The 22,382-nt window shown below is 42.5% G+C and overlaps 1 protein-coding gene across 1 annotated transcript in view; it reads left to right on the top strand.

Moving 5' to 3' along the window:
* LOC105570722 (Down syndrome cell adhesion molecule-like protein Dscam2) overlaps nt 1-22,382 on the top strand; it is a 144,744-nt gene that overhangs the window by 2,116 nt on the left and 120,246 nt on the right. The window lies entirely within an intron of this gene.

Genomic DNA, 22,382 nt, shown 5'->3' with positions numbered 1-22,382 from the left:
CGGCGGTGGTAGCAGCGGGTGGAAGTTAGGCGGTGGAAGTGGCGGATTCGGCGGTGGAGGATGGAAATCCGGCGGTGGAAGTGGCGGCTACGGCGGCGGCGGATACGGCGGTGGAGGTGAGATGTGTCGCCGTGTATATTAACGTTGTCGATTTTATTATCGCAAGGGTAATTAATGGAAAATATTGAGGAGCGCTTTGATACACTTTTCCCACCTTTTGCCCCTAGAACCGTCAATTCATGAAAACATTTGTGTAATACACAAATTATGTGGCTTTTGTGTACGGACCGTCTGTGTTCCACTGATCGGACTAACAATAAGTCAGGGAACATCGTGGTATCATTGAGATTAAGTTCAGAAACTTAGCAAAAAATCTATTCGCTCGAATAAATTCTATTAGATAACTTACTCGAGTGAATAGACTTTTTGTCAGGCTTCTAAACTTAATTTCAATGATACCGTGCTGTTCTCTGACTTAGTTCGAATAGTGGAACACTTTTGATCTGCACGCACAAGCCTTATAATTTGTGTGTTACGCAAATGTTTTCATGAATTGACAGTTCTGGATGCAAAAAGTGCAGAAGGTGCAGAGTTACTCCGACATCCCCCACGGGGAGAGCCGTTGAGAGGATAAATGTGAATCAACTTTTTCTCTGACAATTTATCGCCGAGTGTAATGTCAATTTCGTTCTTTCATAATTATCACGCGGACCGGCATGTATTTTTCAATGCGCGTCTTAAAGTTATACACCGTATATGTAAACTTCCAGGCTGATGATTCGCCGCTCGCAGCACACAATTAATGCGAAATTCGCTCCGTCGATTAATATAAATCAAAGAGAATGTAAATAAACTTAATGAAAAAAGTGTCAGTCCCGAAAAAAGTTTTAAGAGTACTAAAATATCATTGTAGATCTCTCGCGCATCCGTTATACGTGATGACATTTATATCGAGTTTGAGTTGCTTAAATCCATTAATATCGGTAATCCTCGCAACTGGTTTTAATTTATACAGTTAATAAATCATCCTTTACCTCGGCGAGAACTGTCGAGACGATAAGCCACGTAAATTAACTTTCTTTTTTGGAAAATTTATCATCATGCAACTCCCATTCTCTTTTTTATTATCGCACCGTCCGGCGTTAACATACATTTCAAGCTTACTCACCGTGTGAATTAAACTTTCAGGCTGGTGGTAATACTCACGGGTGCCCACGAGCAAACGGAGCAAAATTCGCTCGCCGATCGTCCGCGCGCATCTCGGCCGTAAACATCGATCGCCGTCGATAAGGAAATCAACTCGCGTCTGGCCCTATCTATCCCTCGTCGGACCACCGTCGGAAGACCAAGCGAACCAACATCGGGACGTCGCGCGAGGCAGAGACCAAGAAATTGCCCGGTATATCGTCGAATAAATCGGCAGGAGAAAGCGTCACGGCGTACAACGCGCGTGGCATCCTCTTCGTTACCCCTCGCCACCAAGCGCAGGGATATCTCTTGGAAACAGCGAACGAGATCGTCGTCCCGCTTCCGGCCATCCGAATTTGCCGCCGTGTCGTCTCGGCGAAACGACTTCCTTCTCGACGGCGCGGCGCGGCGCGTTTTCTCTTGGCGTCTTATCCGCCCCCCCCCCGCCAACCCGTTTCTTCCCTACGCAATCCGGAAAATCGGCGAGCATTCCATTTACGAGCGAAATCGTGCGCCCTGATATTTCAATTCCGCTTACACGTATGAACATTCGCCCACCTCGTCTCCCGTTTACCCGACCCGCGCTCTCCTCCGTGAATCGGAGGCATCGAAGTTAGGCACCCCACCCGCACGACACTTAGCCCATTACAAACACGTAGTGCAGGCGAGCAAAAGTGACGAAAAACCTGCAAAATTACATCCGGTGCGAAAGAAATAAAACGCAGTGATCCGTTCCACGCACACTTTGTTCCCTCCCTTTATTGTCTCGACCACCCAGTTCGACTCAATGAGCCACAATAAATAAGTCATATTGATAGAATAACGATATGTGTTGATCATTGTTTTCAATTATTACCGGCCTCCCGGGCGCTGGCGGCCGCCGTAACTCACATTCCCAGCGAAATATCTCTCTGCGCGCATGGAGGAAAAAAATTGAACGCCGTCCCCGATTTCGCGATTCCCCTTTCGATTTATGTATCCGCGGCGATCTTGCATAACCGGGGCGAAATTAAAACCGTGAACGCCCGCCGAATTCGCCGAGAGAGATATTGCCGAACGTATGAATTTACTATCGCGCCATTACGGTATTGCGCCATCGCGCAAATGCCGCGCGGCATTTAGGTGCATTTTTTCCATGCAACATAATGCCCGCGATCGAGATGACGTGAAAAAGTTTCATCCACAGTCTGCGACCGTTCGCGCTACTGGCCGGCAGCGGAATTTATTCAAATGTTTAAAACTTTCGCTATAATTTTCACGCCCTCGTTTTCTCTCCCTACAGTCCAATTTAACAGATGGTAGCGGCTGGACGTTCCGCAATATTTTCACTCTTTGAACAATGACGAGTACACAACGTGAAATTTTCCTTCATCTTCAACCGTGTCGGTCAGTAAATAAAAAATTTGCGCAAGTTGATAAATTGTACATTGTACAATCGTATATTGTCGATAAATTTTTTAAGCGTTCTGATGTACTTGTATAAAATAGAATGTTTCTAGACGCAAGGGGCACATTGTAGATCAGGTTTTAGTCAGCGCACGACTAAATGTCCGGCATTTGCCAGAATGTGTTTCTCCAGATGTCGTATAATCACTGCGCAACAATTTTATGATACCTACATATTTAATTTTGTATCATTATGTTGGTATAAAAAGCGGATAAAAAGGAGTCACTTCTATTCTGGACACGGGATAAACGAGATTGGCCTAATTAAGGAGCTACGTAATGAACGCCGAGTTTAACGCGTGGCGCATCGCGCCAGGACAAGCGTTAAGGCCGAATCAGACTAGCAATTGTCGACACGGATCGGATTGGGATTGGCGATTGACGATTGACTTCTAGCCAATAAGAGTCAATTAAATCGCTGCCTACTCTCATGGGCAGGAAGAAAATCGCCAATCGCCAATGCCAAACCGAGTCGGCAATTGCTAGTCTGATTCGGCCTTAAGACCGAATCGGACTAGCAATTGTCAACGCGGATTGAGATTGGCGATTGTCTTCTAGCCAATGAGAGCAGCTCGACTCTCATTGGCTAGAAGACAATCGCCAATGCCAAACCCAGTCGGCAATTGCTAGTCTGATTCGGCCTTTAGGAGACACGTACACACACACTAAGTTTTCTCTCATGGCAGTTGCGTGACTTTCACGTAATAGTGACGCGCAAGTAATACCGCGATAATTACATTCCACTCGCGTGTCACGAGAGCGGGGCGACTCGATTTGTCGCTTAACATCGATACCGGCAAGAGCGTGTGCGCGTTCCGACGCCCTTTCGCCGATCATCCCTCAATAGCGCGTAATTACCGCCGCGTAATATATTTTTACGCGCGATATAAAATTTATTTCCCACTCCCCGGTTGTCCTCGCTGCGAGAAATTGTTATCCACGTGCGCGAGAAAAATTGTACCTCGTTGTCTTTTTAATGACTACGTTGCTTTATGTTTTAATGACTCAGATATTCTTACGCATCACCGCCGACAATAAAACTGAACTACGTGTCTGCCTTTCAGTAACAGGATTTGCGCGCATAATAGCTCTCTTAAGTCCTCATTGCGATAAAATAATCTGGGTCGAGAAGAGGCATCATCGTCGACACTGAATCCCACCTTGTAATAGCTTTTTTAATTTCGTTCTGTTTGAGGGGGAACGTATACTTCTCTGCATTAATATTACATTTCCTTGCGTTGAACGAAGACACATTGTTATTATCAAAGCGCTATTGGAGCGGACTAGTCAATTTAAGTACATATACGTATTATGATATCAGAAACGAAATTTTTTCCTACGTAGTTACCGCCGGAATGGTCGTAAAATAATCGGCCACGTTGATCAACGTCGTCAATTTAATTGTAACAAATTTATTAATTTTAAATTACGCAAACGTAATACGCGTTTCTTCATTTCTTTAGTTATTTGGGCAATAATGGGATTGTACTGTGTTTTAAAACTGACGATTTAAGCGAAGTTCTCGCTTCGAATACTGTTACGATATGTGGCATTCGGGAACCATCGTTAAGGCCCAATCAGACTAGCAATTGTCGACGCGGATTGGATTGGGTTTGGCGATTGTCTTTTAGCCAATAAGAGTCGATTAAACCGCTGCCTGCTTTGTTCTCATTGGCCAGAGGACAATCGTCAATTCCAATCCAATCGGAGTCGGCAATTGCTAGTCTGATTCGGCCTTTAGGCTGTTTATTGCGATGAATATTACTACATGCCTCGGTGGTCGAATTAGTGAGACGTCCGTCTGGTGAGAGGAAGATCCAGGTTCAAACCCTGGCTGAGGTACTATTTTTCGCAATAAATTTAAAATAAGAATTATTTAGACAACCTGTCACGGCTCTTTAGTCTTTATTCCTTCGAATTTGCGTTTATCACATGAGAGCCTTATGAATTTGAATTTGTTAATTATAATATTTAGCGATCCGTCATGTGATGATTGAATAGCGCGAATGCTTCTTGACGCCACCACTTCTAGTGATCGAGAAGGGCATAGTCGTTACTAATAAACAAGACTGTGGTAATGACTATGCGAATCGACAACCACGAATCCCCGCTTAAGGTCAGCGGCCCGTATTTGAGCGGCTGGTGCCTTTCGGTTGAACTTTAATGCGTCCTCCATCACCTATTATTCCCCATCCTCGTTGGCCGTGGCAGATCTCTCGAGGCAGTCTCCGAATGGAGCCGCACTCGCCACTAATTGGATCCTCCAGATCCGCGCTTTGATTAATTATGGCGGGGCGCATTCGTCTTCGAATAGAATGGCGAGCGAGATGCTCCCGCGCGAACGGGATGCTCGTCGATATCGCTTTTTATTCGCGGCCCGCGACGCGATCCCGGTTCTTTCGCGATTCACGCCCAACGCACGTCTCCCTCGATCGCATTTGCGCGTCCGCTCGCCGTGGAGCGAAAAAAAGCGATTCTCGCCCCCTCCGGGATCCCTCTCTCGCTCGCGTAATATTCGATTAAATGTTCCATCTCGCTTTACATACTGCCCTATTTTTCATGTTTTATGAAAAACTACGCGCATCGGATACGGCGGATTTTATCTAAAAGCTTGAAAACCCTATTCGTTTCCAATAAAACTGTTCGCAATCCTATGCGCAGAGAGAGAGAGAGAGAGAGAGAGAGAGAGAGAGAGAGAGAGAGAGAGAGAGAGAGAGAGAGAGAGAGAGAATATTTTATATAAAAAACAATATTTCATGCATTTAATAAATGTATGAATTGAAGTGCTACACTTTATTAATTTTCTTATCGCTCGAGAGTTTTAACAAACGAGTAATCGCGCGATAAGCGCGACTGATTTATGGACTTTGCGGTATGCGTGACATTCATTGAAAAACAAAAATAAACTAGATATTGCGAGATCATCCCGACATGCGAAAGCGATGCCTCTTCTCGATGTTCCCAATCACCTCGGAATCGGTCGATTATTACGACGCTTAGCAGTGGTTACATTAACGACATGTTCGACGCTCATTCGGCCGGTTGGCCAATTACATTTCGTGTGAAGGGTCTTCAACGTAGACGGCTGGGCTACATCCACGGGCCCATAAATTTATTGGACGTTGATGGCCGCGCGCGTAACAATCGGCTGATGTTACGCGGCAGGCAATAATCAGGCGTCGATGGGGCCGGAAACAATGTGTGCATCGATATCGCGGCTTTTCGAAATTTTATACGTGCCGAGTCGTGTATGGAAAAATCCTTGCCAATTTTTAAGGAGGAAGGGGACTTTATTAGATAAATTCTAATCGAGGAAAGTTCCCAAGCGTTCCCACGATAAAAACTAACTTTTATAGATGATATAAAAAAGACGCGGATAAAGAATATACCAATATTAATGTATGACGACGATAAACTTTCACGCTTTATATATTGTCCGGGCTTTGGACCTCTCTGTTCCTCTCTCCGAGCGCACTTTCTTCAAGTTCCCCGGCACATAAAGTGAAAGAAATATATATGTTCGCTCCACGTGGGAAGGAAACAGGGAAGCAGAAGCGTCCCCGAAAGAAAACCGACAACTCGACCTTCTCGCACGCGACAATACTTCGACGACAGTTTAGAACTTCATAATGTCATCGTTACCTCTTCCGCACAGTGTGCGCACAGCAGCCGGTGGTCCTTGTACCAGCAGTGATACTGCCGACAATTCTATCCCGGTTAATGGCCATCGATGGCGACGAGCAATTAAATTAGCGCGGATTACGAGACGCACGATGGTGAGCGTGAAATGAACGAGAAGGTGCGCGCGCGCGAGAGAGAGAGAGAGAGAGAGAGAGAGAGAGAGAGAGAGAGAGAGAGAGACCAGAGAGGAGAAAGGGAAGGTCGCAGAGAGGATGGGGAGGATGTGGATATAAATTTAGGCTAGCTAGGCATGGGCTAGAGCGGCACGATGTTTCAAACACATCTGTGCCGCGTATGCGATCATCCCTCTCCCGTCTCTGTCTTTCTCCCTCTTATTCCTCCTCTGCCATCTCTCTTCCACGCAATTTCTCTCCCTGCACCTCTCGCTCTCTCACCCTCCTCAATTCTCAGTGTTCTGTCCCCCCCCCGCACCCCTCTCGCTCTCTGTCTCTCTCTTCTGTTTCACCCCTGTCGCACACACGTTCACCACCCAACTGGTGAACACTCGCCGTGCCAAACCCGAATCGACCTGACGCTCTCTGTAGCCGATTACAAATCTGACCAATTAGGCGCACGCTGCGCCTGCCGGATCGGAATTGGCGAACGTTCCGAGGGCGCCCAACGCGCTGGGCGCGCACCCTCTCTATATATAACATCTCTCTCTGTCTCTCTCGCCCTCTCTCTCTTCGAGAATCGCTACATCCCGGCCCAACAACCTCCAACCATGCACTATCGCGCCGTGTTCGCCACTCCTTCCCGCCACTAGGGGATTAATATTAAATGCAGCGTCTGCGAGACCTCGACTTTGATCGGAAAACGCGGCTAATTAACGTCCACCTGGCGCCCCTCCTTACTGCCGCGCTGTTTTCGGGTTCGTTACGCCGCACCTTTGCCTCTCAGGCAAATTTTCAATTACACTCTTTGTACATTATATTGTTTTCTGTGCACAAATCCGGAATTCACTCAACCTAATATCGGATATCCGCGAAAAAGGTACAGTTTAAGCAAGTAAGGATAAAATAATCAAACGATGACGGTGGACTCTCGAAAATAAAAATATAATATTCAATGAAGTTGGGCAGTGAGAGTACACAGATTTCATTGAGGTAAATGTATCTTCATAAATAATCACGTTTTCTACTTTATCAGTTAAATTGATATAAAATAAGCATATTCAAAATTCTCGCCCCACTCGCAACTATTAAAAAGTTTTTAATCAAAATTCTATTTTGCTCAGTAAATAAAAAAATTGAATTTTCTTTAGCAAATTGGCCGGACATTATGAATAATTTCTACTTCCGCGCTATATCGGTATCTTTTTTAATATTTCGTTGACGGCAAACGGGTCGATTATCGCGCTGTTTCCCCACATTCGAAAATTCGAATACACACGCAACACACAACCTGGCTGTAATTTATTATTCGACGCTGGGCCCCCAACACCGTGGTCGCGATCCATACAAGTTGCTCACGTACATGCATACTAGCGGTAGTTTCGCAAAAAGAGAGAGAGAGAGTGAGAGAGAGGGGGGGAGCAATGAGATGAAAAGACCGAGCGAGATGAACGAAGCGCGAAATGAAAAAGAGGAACAGGGACAAAGAACCAGGGAGAAAATACCAAAAAAGAGGAACGGCAGCGCGGTCGTGTCGGTGTTTTATTGCCGGCGGATTTGTCGTATTGACCGACACTCGCACGGGACTGAGAGGGAGGAGGAAGATCGAAAACGGGAGGGGCGAGAGTGACACTCATCTGCCTCCGATCGATAAGATCGTCTGAATCAGATGCCTCAGGAATAATTCTCAAGCGAATAGCTGTCGCGAAGACGTATTTGCGACAAACTGTAGAAATGCGCAACCGCTAGAAACAAAATACTAGGAGGAGACGATCTCTTAATGTCGAATCAGACTAGCAATTGCCAACTCGGATTGGCATTAACGACTGGCAATGGTCTTCCAGCCAATGAGAGCAACCAGCGATTTAATCAACTCTCAATGGCTAGAAGATAATCGCAAATCGCCAATCCCAATCCAATGAGAGTCGATTATCGCCGGCTGCTTTACTCTCATTGGCTAGAAGACAATCGCCAATCGCTAATCCCAGTCCAATCCGAATCGACAATTGCTAGTCTGATTCGGTCTTCAGTGGAGCACTCGCGCGAAACGTTCCGGATCCCCGAATTCTGTTTCGTGAATTTCGAATAATTTTCAATAGTGTATCGTAAGTACGCGTTCCGCGGCGCGAACAAACCGTCCTCAACTTGTCAGAGTTGCGCCCAAAGTTGCGCCGCACTTAGGACAGAAATTTATTATCGTCAAGTAATGACGTAATTTCTCTCGGCGGAGCGGTGCTTCGGCGGAAAGTTCCGGCGTGGGTTATTTCGCGCGAAATCGCCCCGAGGATTTCGACGTATTTTGCGAAGTTACGGAAACGCGCTTGTAAGCGGACCGCGGGGAGATGGAGCGCCCGGTAGTTGCGTCGCGGTCGGTGGACGCGAGCCGGGGCGAGGTGTTGTAAAAATTACACGCATTTCCATCTGCGAGCGATACCATCAATCCACAAGTCTCAGGAATAAAAGAACGGCGGAATGAGTCCCGCTGTGAATCGTCCGTTGATTCACGGCTCACGTTCCCCACGGTAGTCCCTCTTTTCTCTCGAACGTGGCCCTCATTCCTTCCTCTCGTCTCGCCCGAGCCCTACGTATGCTTCTTTCTTTCGGCGCGAGGGAGATTGGAAATTGCGGGATAGAGTCCCGCGAAAATCTCGCGAGAATCACGTACGCGGGGTGGAATTCGAGATACTTGAGGGGGTTTTTTTTTATACTAGAAAACGCGCGTATTTCAACGGTTTGTAAAACATTAACGCCAGATTTACTGTGTGCGGGAGAAGCTCTTGAAAATTTTTTGTTTGCTCTATAAAATCTGCTATTCCGATAAATCGTGTGCGTTTGAAAGTTGCTAAAGCACTTCGTCAATTTACCTAGTAGTCCAGTACAAAATAAATATTTTCACAACAGTGTAACGCTAATGAATAACAAATAAATAGCAACAAATACTGGTCATTTGTAAAGTGCAAAATAAAGTAAAATTAGCCTAAGTTTGGGGGAGAATTGCCGAATGCGTACTAGTCACCTTGGATGCGTATCTCATCAATATTTCATATTATTACTTAATATAAGCACCATTTAGTAATAACAATATGAAATCAACGAGAAATAAGTAAAATAGACAAAAAATTAACATGATACATCTTATTTTGTGAAATGCTAACATTTCTTAAATTCAGGTATAACCAATGTTATTTTTTTATTATTTTATATAGCTGATTATAATGTAACTGTGCCATTTTATTATAAATTTTTATTTTTTTCATAAAAGAAGGTTTATTGTAGAATATTTTACATTTATTGCATATACATATTTACAATTATTAAAAGGATTATATAAATGTTTTCATAAAATCCATCAAGTTTCCTAAATCGTACCACCACAAAGTTTCCTATCTCGCAGGTATGGACCGGTACGATTTTATAAACAATGAACGATATATGTAAGAGTGATACAATTAATATAAATATAAATGTAAATTGCAAAAATAACCAAAAGCTAAACTGTATTTTAACGTCCTTTCCATTATCATTTATTATTATTTTTAAATTATTAAAATTTGACATTTTTAGATAAGTTATTAATAAAATAAGTATTAGTACTTTCTTATATAAATCTTATATTATTTACTTAACTTTTTATTATTTTTACTCGTAAATTTGACTGTTTCAAGGAGGTACGATTTAGGCAACGGGCTTCCTAAATCGTACTTTCTGTAACATGTTACAAAAAGACATATAACAAATTAATTTGTTATTAGAGAAACGTTAAACGTGTAATAATAGATGCCTGAAACATCAAACTACAATTTCCAACGGTTGTTTACGTGCAAATCAGTATCAAATGGGATAATAAATAATACCTTAAATGGTATGCATTCGGCAACTCACCCTTAAATAAGCCTACAATTTATTCACATATAATGAGATCGAATATTACGTAGGGTAAGGTGACCAAATTCGGATCAGATACCAAATGCGGATCAACAATTTGATGAGTCGCTAATAAGCGACGTATAAACACGTCGGTGCCTTTAATGATATCGACAATATAAGCATAAAGTTGTAAATGTATAAAATAAGAGCAAAATTTAAATGAATTACTTTAAAACAATTTGATGAGTCGCTAATGGACGGCATAAAAACACGTCGATGCCTTTTATAATATCGACAATGTAGCATAAAGTTGTACATATACAGGATGTTATGTAATACCCAGCTTACCTATTATTTATGGATAGAGCAGACTAACTAGTCGAAAAGTCCTGTATCATTTTGCACTTATCGCAATGGTTATCGAGTTATAATATTAATTATTAAAAATCGCTGTCTTGACCCAACCTACCACCCAATTCAAGCTCGCGGCGAAATATATGCGTTATTATAAAACGTTCTTTTGTAAAATTACGCGACGCGTTAACAACAAAATGGAAACTTATTTGCCGCTGAGAGGCGAGAATAAATTATTCCTGTATGTTCCATGTGCCTGTCAATAATGGTTTAAAGTCTATTGTCTGTAGCTGTGGAGTTCAATTTAATACAGTCTGTCACCGAGATACAATCAAATAGATTGTTCGAATGAGAAGTGTTCTAGTGAAATTAAATCTGGCAAAATAGCCTCTAGTCTCTTACACGTGTTGAGGGCAATGTGATAACTACTGAATAAAAATAAAGCGACTTTGCAGATATCATTCGTGACAACATCAATCACATCCTATTTGCACAACAAGCAAATAATTTCATTACACAAAGTAATGTTTATGTATCAGAGTAAATTTCTTCAATCTTTATCTATTAAATCACCATTTATAGGAAATAAACTAAAAAGGATATTTTTAAACGACGTCAAAATATAGCATTAGACTTTAGTAAAAATTTGACCTAATAATCTCGAAGGAAAGCAAAATCAAAACTGCTCTTCATTGTTTCACCACCGACGCGTATAATCAATCTGAAGATAATGGTGAAAGAAGTTGGAAGTCGCTTTGGCGGCCAATCAAAATTTGTTGGAGTGACATTCTAGTCGTTCACCAGCTGCGGTAAGAAGAAGATGGGAAAAGAAAGGGAAATAAAGTTGGCGGTAAGCGGAACGCGCGAGGGACAAAGAGGAAAGAGAGAGAGATTCTTAATGCTAGTCCAATCGAGTCCAAGTTCGACTTGAATAGCTGACGTTTCTCATCCTTCGGCGAGCGCCGCACTTTAAGCGCCGAGGACCAACGAGACCTCGACTTCGGCGTCCGTCCGCGTTATGGCGGAGGCATCCGAGGCCGGTGCGCTCTCGAACGGCGGGAGAATGTAAATCTCGTATCGATGGTACTCGGCCATCGCGCTCTTCTCAGTTACGTGATATTCTCTAGCATGCAGCCGATCATAATGGGCTCTTTATTCCAAGTGTGTCAAGAACCATAAAGACGGATCTAACATAATAAACTCACCTCTCGATAGCTGACGGCGCCTGTAACGATTTAATGGGACCTGTGATATCGCTACGATATTCATTTCGGTGAATATCAACCAATTTGGAGAATGGCGGAAAAGGATATCCAAGTACCGTTCTGCCGTATATAAAAATTTCCGGTGAATGATATCTCTACAAAAATATTTTATATCGCGTTGCGCGCATGAAAAAGTTTTATTTTCGAAGCGTAGAAATAAAGGTGGAGGAAATTCTCATTAAACTCTACGGTAAATATTATAAAAGAAAATAAGAATTGCGTAATATTTATTTTTACTTCATTCGTAAATGGGAAATATAATTGTGACGGGCATTTATGAATGCGAATTGTATAACAATTTTAAAAACTGCAACAACAACGTGGTAAAATCCTACTCGCACGGTCGGAACGTAAATAACGCGACGCGCCGTATTCGTATGGATTTATTTAAATCTGATACAGATTGAGAAAAGGACGGCCAGAGAGAGATCGAAATTAAAATAAAGAAGTAAACTTCATTACCTCCGTAACGGCGGTTCTCCCTTTACCCGGCAAATGTACACGGCGCGAGAAATCCTTCGATCTAGAGGGGGGCACTTCACGTTGGCGCGTAAAAAAATTCACTTTGCATTTTTACAATTTGCCGGAAAGGGGGATTGACGCCGGGATTGCCGGTGACGAGACGCCAGTCGCTTTCGGCGCGGTCGAGAAGGGCCGCCGCCGTTTCGTCCTCATAGTCGTGGCCACTTAGGGCACTCGTTCTCCCGACGATTCAAATTTTAATTCAATTACGAGAACGCGACGAAGGCCGCGCCTTTTCTTACGTCTCCGCCAGCTCGTCTACTTCTTTTTCTCCGGGAACTCTTCGCGCCCCACCTACCCCTGTTGCGTCCCTACAGCGAAATCTAAATTTAATTATAACCCTTGACGTAGCCGTTTTATAGCACCCGCACCACCCTACGTGGCCTATCTCCCTCTCGCATCATTCGCATTGGGCGAAAAGTCGCGCGGTCTCATCCCTCTCCTGTCCCCCCCCCCCCCCGAGTCGGGACAGAGTCGCGAAAAGTACTTGAAATCTTAAAGGGCATTTAATACACCCATTAGTTCTCGATCTTCCCTTCCGCGGCCTGTCAAATTTGTCGTCGATAACTTACTATTATCGCGTCTCCCGCTATCAAAGTTCGAGAATAGCGGAAAATAAAAAGGAACGATTGTACACCGCGTCATGTAATGACCCAGGTAGCACATGGTGACACATGTACGTTTTCTAAACGTTTGTGAAGTGTTAGATACCTTTAAGAAACCTATTTAAAGTGTATACACGGAGGGAATTTTCTCTTAAAATTAACCTTGAAAATTCTCTTGAAAATTGAAAAGAGAAAATTCTCTCCGTGTACCACCACGTGCCGCCTGGGGACAATTAGATTTATCACATTATAAATTTTCTCTAAACCGTAAGGTGTATTCTTACAAATGCAGTTCCGACGAAACGATACACCCCCAGACGTGAATATATTTTGCTGCGTGAAAGCTGAAATGGCAGATTTATTTGTAAGCGCGGGAACTTTCTTCTCATATATCTCGGAAACTCATTATCGTTGCGAGACGTAATTGCAGTTGTTAAAATTCGGAGGCTTGATATTTCGAGGAAACTCACTCGCCGCTTCCGCGAGTTTCCGCCGCTTTCTTTCAAAGTTGCAGCGTGAGCGATCATTCTTTGTATTTTCCAAGCGTAGCGCTCCTTTAAATGCGCGCTCAATATTCGTAATGAAGAACTGTACCTACTTCACGGTCTTCGTTCATTCATCGCGAGTGCCTTTGTCCGGCCCTTGTCTTCCCTCGTTGAGAATCTGCGCGTACGGATATTCTCTTTCTTCACTTCGTGCGAATCTGCCCCCTGCGCCCCCCTGCGCCCCCTTTTCGCCCCCTCCCACCCTTTTCCCATTTTATTTATCTATCCAGCCAGCTTGCCTCGACATCGATTCCCCTCGAGACCTCGTAGCTTCCGCGATAATTAAACTAATACCAATTAAACGTACCGACGACCGTTAATTAATGGTTTCTGTACCGTTCGAGCGCACGGCTCGCATCGCCGCCACGCTGTTTGTAATATTGCGTTGTGCGAGCGCGAGTTTGGGTGGCTGCTAATTTTAATGCGACGCGGCCCCTCTCAAGCGATGGAGATTACGTTTCCTCGTGTAATGTTTACATAATTTCCTTTCTCGTATTTTGTTCGCCTAATAAATTTCCCCGTGCATGACTTATTAAACCCATGAGCGGATTAATTTCTCGGGTACTCGGCATTTAAAAAACGCAATGGCCGGCAGCTCGAAGCGCTTACCGATAAATATGTGTATACACGACGCTTTGCGCACTATAATTATTTGGCAATTACACGCGCGATATTATAATGTGTATATAAATGTATCGTAGAGAGTATTATGTGACACGTTAATGCTTAGAATGTTCCCTGGATATATTCTAAAGCGCTCGAATAAATTGTGTAAACGCGATAAAATAATTCTTTTACTTTGCAACAGTTTGAATGCGCGAGATATTTAAAGAGTATCTACAATTTCATCTTCTATCTCCGAGTCAGAAACACTTTATGCCGAGTTTAACGCCGAGATCCTTCGAATGTCAGGAATCCAAGTACGAGGCATGAAATTGCAAAAATCTGGATCGGTCCTTCCGGTACGACCTGGTATTTAACACGATAGTACGGGGTATTCTAATTAAACGGTACACGTCTGACCTACGAATGGAATGCCAAGACCGGCATCGATTACCCAACCAATTTGCGACGGGACTGGCCGCCTCTCTGTCTCCCTTCGAGTCAGTTTCCGTGAATCTCTACGAGGAAATGCCACGAATGCAGCTGTGTCTCGCACTTAAGATCGAAGAATGCGACGACGATAAAGTCGAAAGACCGATAAACTGACGGAGGTAGTCGCCCTATCAGAAAGGAGTTCTGATAATGCAACAAAACATATTCTTGACATATTTCAACTTATCACAATCTCGTGCAGCAAAAAATTAAGCAACATTAACCCTTTCAAGCACATATATGTTACACCTTTCGAAAGTAGAAAAACCAACACTTTTTCACTCCGATGTCTGTACTATTGTACTTTATATCTAGACGGTTTTTGATTCGCTAATTCTGAATCTGAAATCGAAATTCTAAATTTATCGACGACTGATCAATATAGCAGCTCAAAGCTAAAGTTTTAATTATAATAAAAAAAATTTATTTTCTACAAAAAATTATTCCTACACGGAGAGAATTTTCTCTTAAAAACCCTGAAAGTCGTGTGGTCGTGGGGCGGCACGATATTTTGAAGAACTTTATGAGTTCCACTACTGGTAATTATATTATTAGTATATATTTTACTAGAATCAGCGACCCAAAAAATCCTCAAGTATTGAGTTTCAGAAAAATGTAAGTCTCAGAGGGTTAAGACTTAATCAATATACATATAATTCCTATTCTTCTCTATCGAATTAAACAAGATTGACTTACTACAGTGAGACAAGGGTGTATATAAATTGAAGATTATGTTCTTGCGTTTAGAATAAATCTTCTCTCGAGATATTATATGATACGCCTGCACCAACATTATTTCATTTTCTATTAAAAAATTTTCCATTAAAACATTCCTTTGAGAATAATAAATATTATTGTCGTTTTATCGATCCTATTTTTATGATAGCCCGAAGTATAATAGCATTGGACCCGGAAATCTTTTCTGTGTTCGGTAAGAGCTTTAAAAGCTTTACGCGAGTAGACTCTATTAATTCTACAATTAAGACGAAACAAGGGGGAAAAGACATAAAGGAAAAATTGTACTAGCATAGAAAAACGAGATATTGTATAAGAGATAAAATTCTAAAAAATGTTATACAAATTTTCAGTTCTTATTCCATTAATTCTTCAAGTTTTGATCCCGTAAGTTTCATTGTGTTTTTCGGATTAAAAAGGACAATTTGAAAGAAACGAAAAAGACTGTAGCTGTATCTACGCGAGACGTCCAAGGCCGCAAGTCTCCCGCGAAATCTTGCGACGGCAATGAAAAAGTGAAGCGCAATTTTCATTTGGTAAACCGATTTCGCATTGGTTGCGAACCGCAACGTATACGCCGCATGTTCTCGCGACGACGCGACGGGTTACGGATAGGATTAAGTAGCGACGCGTGCTTCCTAACGGCTCCATGCCCGGTCCCTCAATTCGCTCTTGGAGCGAACGTGACCCGGGGATAAATTTGAATTTGCGCAAACTGCACTTGCCTCTTCGCGACGAAGGAACTCAAAAGGGAGGGGTGACAGGGTAGTAGCCGTGCTCGCTGACGTACGAGGGAAGAAAGACAGAGAACAAGAGAGGATTACAGCGCGGGGTGGAAAGAGACAGGCGAAGAAAGGGAATCAAGACAACGACCTTAATAGCCGGTACAATGGAGACCAGGCGGACGGGGGTGTGATCTTCGAGTCTTTTACGTCGCACTTGACGAAACAATAGTCGAACGAGCGAGCCCGGTGAAGCGATAGACCAGCGCGCCGTCGGACAGAGAAGAGCCGGGGGGGATGCGAGCGGAGGAGAGAGAGGGAGAGAGAAACGGAGAGCGTACACTCGGTAGACGACGACAATCGTAGCCCCGGGTCGGGTTTTAACGACGTGCTCGGACACAGTCGTCGCATCCCTCCGCCTCGGTTGCACCGGAGTTGCCACTGCATCCAGGCACCGTCGTCGCATCCCCTTACCTACCCCGTCGCTCTCCTACGATCCTCCTGTTCTCGCTGATCCGCCGAAGCCGTCTTGCTCCCGCCGCACGCTCGAAGCGGAGCGAACGAGAGAGCCGACTCGAGTTTCGCTTCACCGATACTATTATACTAAACTCCGTACACTCCACTCGACCTCGCGCTAAACGTTCGCCCTGACGGCGAAACAAATCCTCCGAAGTGAACGGACTGGGATAAATAGCCGCGCCGGTTTGAACGAGCCGCCGGGATACACCCCGAGCAGAAATTTTAGTAGGGTCCTGGTAGGGGCCTGATAAGGATGCCTTGATGCCTGATCAGGCACTCATCAGGCAGCCCTGATAGGGCCCTGACCGTAAGTGTAACGTCGAGAATTAAAATTGCTTGATCAGGTTTTCCTTATCAAGGCCCATGACTTGCCCCTTGTTACGCCTTACAATTTCTAATAGGGGGGTAGTAGGACATCAGTAGGCTTCCTATTTAAAAATTCAATTTTTCAAACTACCTTTTAAATTGTGCTATAAAATATAGTCATCAAAAGTATATTCAGGTCGTTGAAGTTCCGGATCAGGCACATGTTAGGGATTTCTTATTAGGGCATTCCTTACTTCCTCCCTGTCAGGCCCTGACCATAGATAATTCGTCTCTTGACGAATAAAAATGTCACTCTCGTCACGCGCGTTAAAAGATAAATCGGATTCCACCTGATTCGAGTCCGCGTCCGGATTGAACATAAAAAATATGACGCGATGATGGCATTAAGATTTAATGGCTAATGTAATATACTATTACCGATGGCATATTTATGATAATATTAATTACTAATGGCAATGAACGATTGAATAACGATAATTGAATTATGACGATGAGCGATGGGGACATAACACGTAATTACAATATATAAATCAAAAAATATGCTCGAGACCCGAGGAGAGGCAGATTATTCGTAACAAACGCTTCCTCAGTGTCGCGGGGTACTTTTACCCTGGGCGTTATTCATATATCAGTCGCCAATAATTGATACGAAAATTTCAGCCGCCACTCTGCCCGTTCCTCCAGTTTACGCGCTTATAACTTTATGGCGTATCTTTTATGATTCGAACCTGTTTCGCGAGCACTTCGCCGCTTAACACGGAAACTTTCGGCCGCCCCTCGTGCCCTCGTCGCCCTCACGACCGTGTCCCTTCACGTTCGCCGGGGCTTTATTGCGGGCGACGTTACACCATCGGCGATGACGGTCTTCCGTTGCACGTGCGTTTCTGCGTGCGCGACAGCAGATAAATGCTCGCGCCAGGCACATCGGCGATCAACGCGAACGTGAGACGCGCGTAGCGAAAAGTTCACCGGGCTGCAAAACGCGTGGCCGGGTAATTAAACGTTACGATCGATCGCGCGAGGTTCGCCCTCGCCGAGAGGGAAGCAGCCTCGTACAGAGATATCGAGACGTCCTCGACGTCCGCGGAATGGAAACGCGGTGCGACGAGCGTCAAAGGGGTACGGCCTGAATTATAATCGAAAAGAAAAAAATCGCGACGTGACGAAAAACATAATTATGAAGGTACGGGCACTAACGGTTAATAGGCGGCCGGGATGAAGCGGAGGAAAAATTCATTTGCATATTAGAAGGATGATACGAGAACTATAAAGAGCGTGAAAAATGTTCCTGACGTTTTTCGAGCGCGGCGGGAGAGGCTCAGCCGCGCGCACGCGCTGCCTCGGAGAAAGGAAGAGGAAAGAAATTAAATATATCTCGTGATAAATTATACTTTACGAAAGAGATAGACGGCTAATTAATTAAAGTGGCGATTCGTAGACGCGGCTGCTCGCGTTTGTTCCGGGTAAGGGAGGGGGGGGAGAGAGGGGGCAGGAAATATAACGCACGGTACTCGCGAAATACACAGGCCTTGCGGTTTCGCGCGGATAATTTATGCACGCGCTCGCGGTTATTATGCGAGCGGCGCAATGCCGACGACGGCTTCGCGCGTGCTTGACGAAATGCGAAAGCTACTCCCTTTCGTCCTTTGTGACACCTGTGCCGCATCCTTCGTCTACCATCCCGTCCATCCTTCCTTGTGCATACAAGATTCATCGCGACGAACGCGGCGGCGGCGGCGGCGGCTGAGGAACGGCCATTTATCCCTGAGATTTTGCCGGCTGCGAATATTTAATTGTCCCGCGAGAGAATTCGACGTACGTGATGGTCTTTCTGCTGCGTCGCCTCTGTTGTCGATTATTTCGCGGAAGTATAAATAAATTCTGTTTACTAGAAGTCTAGACTTCGAGATATAAATGAAATCGATTATTTACTTCAGGTTTAAGCGAAGATTCATAATTGGCGAATGGTACACAATTAATGAGTATCAATTTTAGCGTCGATTCTGTATCACGTCTAGCATTTCTGCTTCGATTATAACATAATAATATTTAACACCTGATCGAGTAGAATGAGGAGTTCTGATGAAGTAAAAATAATATAATAACGCACAGTAAAAAATCGTGTGTTAAAATGTTAAAATTTTCTTGTGTTACCAAGACTTGATTATTATCTCAATGTAAAATTAACATAAGACAGGTATGTTATTATTTTCGTAACATTTTTATATGTTATATTTATGTTAACATAATAACCTGACACTTTATGTACGTCATTCGAACATTGAATATCATTTTAAGTTCTTTTAACACAACATCCCTGACTATCCGAATCCCTACCCTACCCGTATTCCGATCTATAGACCTATCTATCCATTTTCTACCTACCCGTGTTTCAACATAATGAACCTACAAATCTTTAATTAACCCCGACACAATTTTCTAGGAGTTTAATTTAGAGTTTAACGCGCCCGCAGGATTTAAAAGGGGTTTCACTCTCGCACATATGTGAGAATGTATGTATATAGAAGCATAACCCACCCGAATTGTAACAAATGAAAAGAAATCAAAGCATACTTCGTACAGCACCTTACTTACTCCATCAGAGTGGCCAATACTGACCACTTACCTCGTCGCATTTAGTCCTTCGTTGGGCCAGATTGGACATACCTTTCGTTGCTCCCGGCCATATAATCTGGTCATTTTGACCAGAGATCAGGAAGGAAGAAAACTCCTTCCATAGTCGGTTATCGTCACCGACAAATATTTCGTACGGTTCGAATATACGAGTGTCGATCGAATCGAAAAATGCATGACCACGAGATGTCAATTAAAGAAGAATGTTAATTCAAAAAACTTTACTGTGTATATGAATCAAATTTATTTTTACTTCCGTTATTTTGTTCAAAAATATTGACCATCTCTTCGTAACTTGTACTTTGAATTCGAAATTCACGTAGGTATAGAAAAAAATTTTCTTCGCGTTAGAGTGATTTTACTCATATTCCACGATCAATTAAAATTTATAATATGGATAAAATTAAACAATTAATAATTTCTTGAAAATTTTTATTAAAAAACCGATCGCGAAAACCGACCGAAAATACAGAGATGCGTGTGACTATGCATGTATTCATGCGAGACGCATCTTCAAAGTACATATATAACGTATGTACGTACGTACATACACAGAATAAATGATGTGAGATCCAGAAGAACGAAACTTCTTTCGCGATTCCAACCGATATTATAATTGCATATTATAATAAATTAATAACCGCAAATAATATATAAAAATAAGTTAAACTTTCAGTGTTCTCGACAAAATATATTAGAATCTCACATCATATTTTTATTTTATATATCAATTTGTTAATAAAAATGGATAGGCTACACAGATTAGCTCGACGAATACATTAATATTATTCGCCATATTTCGCTTGAGTTCTGTGATGTATTGTTCAACGATTCTCAACGTGGAAAGTGAATTCAACATATCTTAATATGTAGAGTTTCATAAGATTAAAAGAATGTAAAAGAAAATTAAACCCGTTGAACGACAAAGACCCCGCTGCAAGAAAGAATGAATCCCAGATCTTCCGGATTACCTCCGATAGCGGTCGTTTCGGCAGGGAGTTAACGACGATCGTTTCTCAAATCATTGAATCTCGTATATTTTCATTTTTATTGAAATAAAAATTATTCTTCCATTATTAGTGTTAATGGGAGAATATTTATGGAGAAGGATATACCTATATATAAAATCTTCTCTTGTTTTTTTTTGTTAATTTCGCGAATCGACGTCGCGCCCTCGTGCCGAAACAGTTGCTTCCGGGGATCCGTGACAAAGAAAACCAGAGATTAACTCTGGTTCTGCAACGGAAAACCCGACCCTCCACTTTGAAAATCGCTACCACTACTTCGTTAGATTAAAATATATTAAATAAAACATGAAATTATTTGTAACCTATCCATTTTGAGGTAACGAATCTACAGAATATATGTACAATCTACGATCTACGAGATGTAGATTCGTTATCTAGATAAAAAAAATTTCTCACTCACCGATCCGATGCGCAACAGCGGAGTAATTGTATCTGCCACGTCGCTACGTTGATTCTGTAACATACAAACATAAAAGTCAGATTAAAATAGTAATCAAAAAAACCAATATTGTAAAATATAATTTTTAGACATATCGAACTTTTTATTTAGTTAGATATGTAAAGGATTATATCGCGAAAGATTTTCCTCGAAAGATTGTCTTGAGAATAAACTTTTGTTAAATTTAAAATTGCGTCTTGTTTTCTAATTATTATTTCTAATTATTAGAAATTATATGAAATTAAGATATAAAATAACTCAATATAACAATTAATAAAATTTAAAAAGCTCTGATGTAAAAAAATAAATACAAAGTAATAACGGAATGAATATAATAAACCGGAGAAGAGATTAATTTTACGCAAAATAAAAGTAATATTTACCGCAATGTTGCTCCGCCGGCGCCTGATGCCTCTCCCAGGCCTCCTCCTCCACTCAGGTTGTCTTCTTGCACACTCGCGAAAACACAAAGATCGTTCGCGCGATTTTACACTTTGAAAGTCTTTACTCGATTAGTTAAACGGCACTCCCGAACGCGGCGCGACACGACAAATCGCCACGCGCGGTTGCGATTCGTTTAAACTGGCGAATAAGAGCGAAATTATTCGTCAGCCCTCGAAAGTTAGTGCTGAAACGAACAAAATCAATTAATACATGAAATAAATAAATGTGCTCTCTAAAAATCAATCGATGGATTATCATTGAAAACAGTGAATCGATTCGTTATTTTCAGTAATAATCCACCGATTAACTTTCAGAGAGTTTTAGGCCTGGTTTATCGTTTTCTGGTTAACTGTTAATATGGAAGTTACTCGACTCTCTATGCTTTTCTATATTATTATCTAAGAAGAGACAGAGAATCGATAACTGTGGTCAACAGTTTATTAGAAATTGAAAAATCGGGCCCAAATAGTGCAATGGGTACCTTTGGTTGTCCCGTCTTTAGAGTATGTACTCTCTAAAATCAATCAATGGATTATCACTGAAAACAGTGAATATTCACTGATTCAGTGATAATGCACTGATTAATTTTTAGAGAGTAACTCTTCGGGGTACTTAAGCCCCTCCACCGCGACAAGGTAGTACCCGAGGAAGGGATTATCAACAAAAAAACCGTGCAATTACATATGTGTATATTTAGAAAAATAAATATTGAGCAAACATAAATTACGTTTGCTACTTAATGCACGACGTGAGAAAGATTCATCCAATCGAAAGATTAATTCACAATCTCGATCTCGGAACAAAATCAATTTTATTTTTGTAATTGATTAATGAAATCTCGTAAACTAATGAT

This window comes from Vollenhovia emeryi, unplaced genomic scaffold (assembly GCF_000949405.1).
Source record: "Vollenhovia emeryi isolate VEMERY1.0 unplaced genomic scaffold, V.emery_V1.0 DF939120.1, whole genome shotgun sequence".
In the NCBI taxonomy this organism is placed as follows: domain Eukaryota; kingdom Metazoa; phylum Arthropoda; class Insecta; order Hymenoptera; family Formicidae; genus Vollenhovia; species Vollenhovia emeryi.
The sequence above is the reverse complement of the archived record's forward strand: the minus strand, read 5'-3'. Positions and strand labels throughout refer to the sequence as shown.